Source organism: Pyrgilauda ruficollis, unplaced genomic scaffold (assembly GCF_017590135.1).
Source record: "Pyrgilauda ruficollis isolate IOZ18807 unplaced genomic scaffold, ASM1759013v1 scaffold108, whole genome shotgun sequence".
Lineage (NCBI taxonomy): Eukaryota > Metazoa > Chordata > Aves > Passeriformes > Passeridae > Pyrgilauda > Pyrgilauda ruficollis.
In genome coordinates this window covers 317,516-327,632 of record NW_024508988.1, presented here as the reverse complement: position 1 = coordinate 327,632, position 10,117 = coordinate 317,516, and positions in this window count along the sequence as shown.

Below are 10,117 nucleotides of genomic sequence, written 5' to 3'. Positions count from 1 at the left end.
TGTCATCAGCTTTGCAATAATTCATTAACTTGGTGATCATTAAATACTTTCTGCTATGCTCAGGGCCTTTGCCCTTGCATTTTCCCATGCACCTGTGCTGCCTTTCCCCTGGAGCCAGGGAACAAGCCAAGATCCACATTTCTCCTTCGGCTATATCTTCTTCTGTGAAAAGCTGCCTGCAAATTTTCTGCCAAGAAAACCTGGCAGAGCTGAGACCAGAAGAAGCACAACTAAGTCCCTCTAGCCTTTGTACTGTGGGGAACTATGGAGGAAGGAATATCTGTGTATATGTTGCATATGTGTGTGCAGTGTAGGCACAGAGCAAGGGCTGGACAAGAGGAGCATTTATCCCAGGGCACTGCTCAGAGGTGAAAACTTAGGCCAGAAACACCTCAGAAATTAGGTCAGCAAGTCATTCCCAGCAGTGGAAGATTTGGGGAGGGAGGGGCTTTCTGAGCCACAGGGCACTGACAGTCAAGTATGTGTGTTTCTATACGGATGCAAGCGTTTATAGCAGGCAGCCCAGAATGCAGAACCAATGCTGTGTGTGAAAAAAAAGCTTCTGAGGACTCTTCCAACGTATATCCAAGCATGGGAAAACAGGTCCTCTCTGTTATGAGTAGAAAAAGTTGTCCATTTTTTTTAAAGTTGCAGATTTAACAGGTTAAATCACTTGCTGCTAAGTTGGAGTTTTACCTACTTGTTGTTAGCAGTTTCATGTTGTGATCACGTGTTGTTAATAATTTTTCTTTAATTACCTGTTGTTGATGGTTAGAAATCCCTCTTTGTCGGGTATCACTCTGCTGCTTCCTGGAAAATGGCACCCAGGACTGTGAGGAGGAGGAGGTGACATCGGGGCTGGTATGCAAATGTAGAAACATCTCACCAAATCTAGCAGGAAAAACCCCTAAAACAGCCATGGAGCCACCATGGAATTAAGAGATCTAAGCGATGTCTAGAGGTGAGGAACTGAATCCAGTGTCTGCTAAGATCCTTTTTACCTTTCACCCTAACCTCAAAGGATATCGGCAAGAAAGAGGACCTCGAATGTCAAACTAAAAAACTAGAATTTCCCCAGCTTTGCCTGCATACTAGCAGACACAGCTGCACTCATGCATCTCCTCTGTGCTGCTGGTGCCACTCCTGGGAGCAGCAGCAGCAACAGTGTGCGTGCGACCCATTGGCTCTCCCCACCCGAGCTGATTTTTAATAGAGGCATTAAAAAAAGGAGAAAGATCTCCTGCCCTATTTATTTCACTCTCTACCTACTTTCACCCAAGCCTGCTTGGCAGAGATGCCTCCTTCGTGACACCTCTGGTTTCCTCTAACACCAGTGATGACACACAGAGCTGGTGCTCATCTCTTAGCTAGGCCAGATTGCTCTCTGGAGAGGTTGTACCCTTCATGAAATACTGAAAAGGCATCTGGAAAACTGGTTTCTCACTTGGGCACCTAAGCTGCCTGACAAAAATTAGGCAGAGGGGGATTAATTCACAATACCTCTCCTCACATCTTTTGGTGGGAGTTTCCCAAAATAAAGCAACTTCAAAGGGGTAAGAGTGTTCAAGAGGATCAGTGTTAAGCATCTGTGTGTATTTACCTTAATTCCATTCCTCTGGTCACTCTCTCCCTCACCAAAAAAAAAAAAACCAAAAAAATAAAAAAAAAAAAAATAAAACCCAAACAAAAAAACCCTACCACAGAGAAAACTGATTAAGATCCATAGCCACCTTAGTACAAAGTAGGGAATGTGCTAAGGACTATTGGAATTTTCATAAAGGGAACAGAGATGAAATTATGTGTTCAGGAGATTCAGTACCAAACAGTTATTTGAGTTTGGGGCTTCTTTTTCTTTCCTTTTTGTTTTGGAGGAACATTAAATGTCATGGGTTTGGCTTTTCTCTTTATTTGACAGGTGGGGGAGGGCAATAGTGGGTTTTTGGTTTTGTTTAAATTAGTGATTTGTCTTATATTGCCAACACAGAGGTAAGTGCTGGAGCTGTGAACAGAGAGGACTGGTGCCTGCACCTTCATTCCCATGATCCAAGGAGCAGGTGCCCTCAGCAACACCCCTGCTGGTACCCAGGCACAAGCTCTTCATGTCTCTGATGAAGGCATCATTGAAGACCAAAGACTGGCAGAGGAGCGGGCAGCAGGTTTTAAGCACAGAAGAGAACCTATAAAGTGAGAGGTGAGAAGCAGTGGGTGGAAGGGTCACTCAGAGTGGGTGGCAGGGGATGATTACAGCACATGGAGAGAGTGAAACAGGGAAAGCTGCAGTATGGAAAAGTGAGAGCTGCTGTGGCCAACCTGAAACAGTCAAGTGTCAAGGAACATTGAAGTAGCAAAACATCACTGAAATTTTGACAATATACTGGGATCAGAATTTGGCTTGTGTCCTGGGTTGTCAGGAAGTCTCCTTCACTTCAGGAACAGATTGTTTGGTACCCTGGGATTGTTTCTGAATTATTTGGGATAAACTGGCTTTATGTCAAAAACTACCTTGATCAAATCTTCCCCACATTTTCCTCATATGTTGTACTGTTCTGACACAAGATGCCCATTCCTATAGCAAAAGATGATTCCGAGTTTTTTTCCTTAACAAAAAAAAGCCAGTGTTCATTTCCACTTTAAAAATTCAAGTTTGGCTTTGAAAATTCCAAGAAAATAAATTCATGGATCTGAACAAAGAGCCTTTAACAGCCCCCACCATATCATATGTTCTCCCTGAGGAGACCTGCCAGTTTTTCCCCAGGTTCTTTCTAAAGGTCCTAGAAGAAAAATGCAAAGGGAAACATAATTAAGGAAAGCTGTGGGGAAATTACCCTTTTAACCAATTTCCAGAAAAATTAATTCCTTGGGATCTGACCTAATAATTATATAATTTTTATTCCTGCACAAGAGTGAACTTATTCTTATAAAAATAAAGGATTTATCTTGGTTTCCATTTCTCATTTCCATTCCCTCAAGCAAACCATAAGTTCTGGAAAGCCTGATACAAACTCTCAGAGAGTACAGGTGAGTTACTTTATGGAAAGAGTGATGTTGGGAGAGGATGTGAAAACAGGTGAATGGGAACCAAGGGATTGATTTAACCAAACGTAATAATAATTTTGCACAGGAAATAGTTTGTGCACAAAGTGGAGCTATCCCTCATCCAGCAGCACCACACTGACTCTGGAAGGAACTGGTCACTCAGGAAATTGTCACAATGAAATCAATGAAGTACTGCTGGAGTAAGAAGAGCAGACAGAGTTCCCAATATTGATTTTGTATTAACTTTTATGGGAGAAGATAATTTGAAACTTTTGAGGAAAATTTACCAACAATTGTAGCACCCAAGATAGACAACATAATTTTGGGGTTTGTTGCAAATTTTAATGTTTCTGTCAGTTTTTTGGACTGACCATATCTTTCTGGTAAAAATGACTAATCATACTTGGGATTCTTTCATACCTTCCCCCATTTTCCACCACCATCCACCTTCCATCATTACTCACCTTTACATTTCTTTGTTTCAGTTTGCTGATTAGTACTGTCTATTCTTTTCAATTCTCCTGCACAAAAGCAGTGAAAATATAACTTCACGCTGAGACACACGAATATTCAGGAACCAATTCTGCAAGAAGCTTCAATAAATCTAAGTATGCTAGCCATCCTTGGCTCAATGTTTCACTCCAATGCTGAACTGAGATCCTAAACCTAATCTTCAGATTAATTCCTTTGAAGCTCATATACATCATTGCCCTTCCTAGTCTTACTGACTGTGGGGAGCTCAGGGGTGTAGGCAAGATCATGTAGGAACAGGTCCCCCACACTTTTCCTTGCTACAGGAGAGAGAGGTCTATGCACAATCCATGCAGAGATTTCATGAAAAACAGGGCAAGAGTACTCTTACTGAGTGATTGTAAAAGTAGCCTAGTATAAATAAAATGTGCCAGTTTGCATTTTCATCCCAGACTACAGCCCCAAGTTTTAAGAATTTTTTTTTGCTAGCTGCTGAAGATTTTCATATGGGTAAGTTCACAGCTTCATAAATCATTGTTATGCTTATTTTGCCTGTGAGCTACTTTCTCTGAATTTGTCACAAGACATAAAGTTTCTGCTCTGTTAAAGTGTAATCATAAATGTTTCTTTCTGAACACAGAGACCAAATAAATGCTTCTAGTTTCAGTAATAGTGAAGTTTTCCCAATATAAGCTAGTATGTTGAAGCAATACAAGCTCATAGCTAGCACACAATATAACCAGTTTATTTAAAAAAATAAAACAAACACTGCCATAACTCCACCTTTGCAAGGAGAAGAAAAAGTATCAGTTAATTGTCACTACATGATGACTTACACATAAGCAAGAAGCTGGAGATTTATAGCCCAGTTGTTCTCATAACCAAGCCTAGTGGCACTGTCTCTCTGCTCATCCTAACAGAAACATCTGCCTAACCACCAGAGCTAGGGATAACCAGTGCTATCTGACATTCCAGTGGTTTACAAGGACAATGCACTTACAGCTGCAAATCTGCTACAAGCAAACAGCTAAATACTCTGCTGAATGCATCACAGTCATTCAGATTACTCAGATGTTTCCTCCTATCCTCAGTAACAAGGTAACATGGATCTTGATCCAAAAGGATCAAGCTTCTGCTTCTTATCTCATAAAATTTGATGGGGTTTGGTATATGGGTTTTGAGGCATTTTTTTTAACAGCTTTTCCTGGCAAAACTTACAAGATAACAAATACTTCTAAAAGACCCTCCACGTGCCTTGTGCCAACATCTGACAGCAGAACTCAAATTCAGAAATACAGGAAAAGCCCTTGGGAGAGAGAATCCAAACAGTAAAGCTCACCACTTTTGCAAAGTGTTGCTGCTGGTTCCAGTTCTCCCTCTGCATGATTTGCTCTTCTTGGCTGCTTTCAGCATAGATTAGTAACCTTCAACCCTGACAAATATGTTGCCCTCATGCTTTTATGATCTCATAATCTCTCAGAAGGTGCCACATTCTGAGATTAAATACACCAGAATCCCAGTGGCAGCATAATAGAGATGCAGCTGTGATTAATGCCAATTAAAACAGTAGCAGCATGTGACAGCTGTTACAATTACTGTTAATTAGCAAGTTTGAAACCCTCTCTTATCAGGCTCCACTTCAAAGCATGAGACTAGAATAGGTCATGAGTTCATGATTCCTTAGTCCTTTGAATGACTTTCTGCTAGAGAACTACTACATGAAAGGCTTTACCAGAAAAGCTTTGCATGATCTGTGGGTATTTCCCTGGAAAATGGCTTGTAAAGAATAAAGGAACTTCAGCTATGGGGTGAATTTGGGCACAGGACACTGCCCAGATGAACTCTTAAACACGGTTTGCTTACAGTGCTCCCCCAGCATGTTAAATTTCACCTATAAATATACAAGTTAAACAATCCAAGTAGGTATCTACAATAAAGTCATGCAAATACCAATCGAGAGAGAAGATTGCTCTTAAACCCTACTTGCCACATCTCACACCAATTTTAGAAACGTGGCATCTTCTCCCCTTCTCCCACCACAGCAAGAAGTGAGCCCCTGCTTAGGATTTGTTTCTATCACACTGGGAGGTCTGCCTCAAGCACGTGCAGACATGCTGGCTGCACCTATCCCAGGAAAATAAACACTGCGGGGATGCTGCCAGGACCAAACATTGATGCTATCACCCTGGTAGAACAGTCACTGGCATGCTGGGACCCATGCTGTCCCAGGAAACATCATCCCACATGGGTGCACAAGTCCACAGGGGCCAGGAGCCACACCCTGCAGCCACCCCCTCTGGCAGGAGTGAGTAGGATGTGGTCAAAAGGCAGCAGTTAGCCCCCAGGTTAAAGAACAGACCTTGGCACTGGCTCACAATAATTCTAATAAACACAGCAATTAGGGATAGCTTTAGCTACATTGCAGGAGCAGGTTACCTGGACTCCAGCACAAGGTGGGCATGTCTTAGGCCCCGACAGACCTGCCCTACCCAGGTAGCTCCCGGTTGTTACCTAAATCAGTGTCTCACCTCTTGTCCACCAGTTAACTCATGGTAATACACATCCCATGGGATGCAGGAATGGCAGATCTAGTGTTGGATGTCAGTGCAGACCAGAAGAGCCATCCATGTCCCCAGAACAATGAATTCACTACAAACTTTAACAATCTTAAATAAAGAAAGGCAATTAATCCTTTCAATTAATCAAAGCTCTTTCAGGCAATGGCTGAATGCTGCAAGGATCTCCTGCAGGCCTAGGGATGACCAAGGGCATTTGACATCACACAGGAGCAGGCAGCTGTGGCCCAAAACACAGCTGCTTCCCCAGGCATGCAGCCGCTTGGTGCATATTCCTGGTACTTAGAGGACTTCCGAGGGCACTTGCTTCAACAACAGCATGGTCTCCTCTGTTACTAATACCAAAGAAACCACCACTTACTGCCTGAGCAGTCATACTGTGACTAGGAAATCAAGTTTCATATTTCAAAGGTAACTTAGAAATTACAGTATGGAGCGCTTGACATCCTAAGAGATCTATACATTATGTTGACACATATAAACAAAAAATGAGACCATACTGCATAATGTCAAGCAGCTTTTTAGCTTGTTTTAAAAGAGGCAACCTTTACAATGTAAAGACACACTTTATTTACATCTGAACGGGTCATTTTTCTCTTCCTGGTTTTTTTTTTTTTTTTCTGACAGCAGACATTCTTTTTTTTTTTCTTCACAAAGAGTTTTATCTCAAGCAGCTCCAAAACTTTCATTATTTGTATAGAAAAATATAATAAATTCTGAAGTTTTTGTAGTTTTTGTTAGCTTTTAATAGAACTATGGAAATCTTTCAGCAGCTACTTTACTTTCCATCAAGAAATAGTGCACAGGGCTCTCAGTAACACTTCTTACCAAGAGATTTGTGCCGGCAGCACAGGGAGAGGCAGGTACATTATTTTGTGATTAAGAACTAGCAGGTTTGCTCTCCATTTATTTCAACCGTCCTATTAGTGCAGCTAAGACATCTGCCTAACATTTCCTTTCACTCTGGTTCACGTGAGCTAAATAACACATAAGCTAAAAAATGGGCTTTCAGCAGCTTTTAATAGCAAGGAAAAATAAATTCCTGCAGCATTATAGACGGACAATCTCTGTCTTGGCTTCATTACCTTCTGTTATTTAAAGAAAATTAGTGGCTTTGCACTGACAAAACCCATGCAAAAGAGTAATGTGTTGAGCTCATTTTGTCCAATATGTGCAGTAAAGTTTCAGTTAATGATCTTCCACTTAAAATACTAGGACTCTGTGTCACCATAAACGGTGTAACCAAGGCATTCGTTTAAGCATGCCTAAGTCCCCAGCCTTTAATGGAGGCACAATGTTGTATCCATTCCTCTGCTCCGCTCAGGGTGGGAGCCAGGAAAAGCTTTTTGTGCACACAGCACTCGGTGCACACCATACTTCCATCCCTCACCCATCTCACAACTACACATAAATAATTTTGTGATGAAGGTAGCACAACCTGAACAGTATCGCTGAGCCAAACCAAGCACTGCTTCTTGTAACGCCTCCTCCCAACCCGTCTGGTGTGCACACATACATAAACAGATGCATTTATCAGATGCCTGTGTCTTTATTGTACAGATACCATATACCCTTTTCAATCTGTTTCTTCTCAACAGATTGTTCTGTCATTGTCCCATTTGTTGCCCACAAAGAGGCTGTACTTCAGGAATTTTTACTTCAGGTACCTATCACTAGATTGTCTGTACTGAAAAAAGTTAATATTACTTTTAAGCGAACATTTACATTTATGTATAATGTCGTTTAACATTTCTAAAGCAGATCACTTTGGGGAGTATTTTACTCTCCTATACTAAGAAGAAATCTTCTTCATGCAAATTACTCTTTCTTCAAATGGCACAGTTAGGAAAAAAAATACCCTGAAGTTAAAACAAAATCTAATTCTTTCAGGCATTATTTCTGAGTCACAAATCTGTTGCTCCTGCAGATACAGGGACATGGTCCCAAGAAAGGCTGACCACTTCATCACAAATGCCTCACTTAGTGGAAGATAGTTGTGAAATTTCTCCTCAGTAGGCAGACGACTGCAGTGATGGAAAAGCCATGCTGCCCAAAGGGCTTCACAAGAAATTTTGTGTTTGTCTCTCCATTTTGTCATCCAATAGAAATTTAGAAGATGCCTTCTTCAGAAATATTTGTCCTGGCAGCCCATCCAGACAACATTCAGCAGACCCCTCCAAATTTCCAATAAACATCTCAAAAACCTTCACTAGTCCCCTCTATCTAGTGAATTGATTGTGACCTCCTCTAATGTGCTACAGCCTCTGGCCTGAGATTTCCTTCACAACTAAGAGCTTGGAGGGTTATGTACATTTCAGGCTGATGAAGAGCAAACAAGTGTTGTTGGCATGCCCACACTTGGCTCTGGAGTCCACACTCATGGTCCTCACCCTATTCCCTAGACAAGGAGAGCAGGGAGGGTGCAAGTGATGCAGGATGGGCTGTGCACAAAGCCTAGGGCATGCACCAGGAGCTGGTCCAACTTGCCTCCTGCATCCCCTCCCTGCAGGGCCTGGGACTTACACGGGGAAATGGGAAGAGGGAAAGTCGCGTACGGCAGATGAGGTGGCGCAGGCGATTGGGCAGAGTCGGGAATAGGCAGCCCATGGTGCCGCTGACTGTGGCAGTGTCCAGACGGGGCTCGGCGCCCCTTTCCCGCCTCTCTCCGCCCTGCCCGGGGGTGCAGCTCTGGCCGCCCTCGCTGCATCAGGCAGCCGTGCCCGCGGGGTCCGGGACGGGCAGCGGTCAGCGAAGGGACAGCCTGGGCGCTGCTGCCCTTCCCCGGGAGAGAGAGACGAACCGGTGCGCACACGTATGAATGCACATCCGTCACCACACGCGTACGTACACCTGGGGTGGAGGGCGTACGAAACAAACCCGCAGCCAGGTGTCAGCTTTGGGGGCGGCCCGGCCCGGCCATGCCCAGCGCGGGTCCCTCCGTCCCGCAGCTCCGGTGCTCGGCGCTGTGCCGGCGCGGGGGCTCCGGGACCGACCTGGGCTCCTGGGGGTTTCGCTTCTCCATCCCATAGCCGAGTGCCTTCCCCCCCACTAAAATAAAATATCCAGAAGCAAAGACTATTTCAAAAGAGAAGCCGCGCGAGGCGGCGGCAGAGGTCTCCGGACCGCCCGCACAATCCCTGCGCTGCCCAGCCGCCCGCCCGGGCTGCGCCGCGCTAATTCCGCAGCACCGGAGACATGAGGATCTCATACCTCCGGACAACTGCGTGAGTCATAAATACACGGCGCAGGGCTGAAAGTCGACACTGTTTACAGCGACTTTGCCGCGGCCTTCGGAGAGTCAAACCACCACCCCCCGCGCAGGGGCCGGGCTGCGCGGAGGTTCCGCATCCCGCACCCCGCACTGCGGCTTCCGCGGGGGACTCGCGGCGGCGGCGGCGGCACCTGCGGCCGGCGAGGGGCGAGGAGGGGACGGCCTCCCCGCCACCGCCAGCCGTCCGTCCGTCCGTCCGTCCGCGCGAGCGCGGCGAGCGGCGCTGAGGAGGGACGCGGTGTTGGGTTACCCCGGCCCGGCCCCGCCGCCGCCGCGGGGCCAGCGGGTGCCGCGGGGCTGCGCCGGCGGCCGCGCAGCCCACGGTATGTCGGGCCGGTGACTTCAGCCGGGAGATATTTGGAGGCTCCGCGGGGTCCGGTGCGGGGGGCCAGCGTGTGTTTGGGTCTGAAAGCGAATCAGCGGAGGGCGCGTCACTGCCAAAGGGCCCTATAAATCCATCTGCGGCGCCGAGTCGCCCTGGCAAAGCCCCCGCGTCCGCACGTCCGGCTCCGCGCTCACTCCGTCCGCGGGTGCGGCGCCCCCCGCGCCTCGCCCAGCCCCGCGCCCCCACCCAGCGCCGCCGGCGCCCGGGGAGCCCGGCGCGCCCAGGCCCAGCCGGAGCGGGCGCTCCCGACACCGGCCCAGCTTCCCTCCGCGCTCCCGCTTGGATCTAAGCTTTCGCCGCGACGGGACCCCGCTCTGGAGGAGGAAGCCTCACTGCTGCTGCTGCTGCTACCGGCTCTGCAAATCCCAGTGCCGGCCT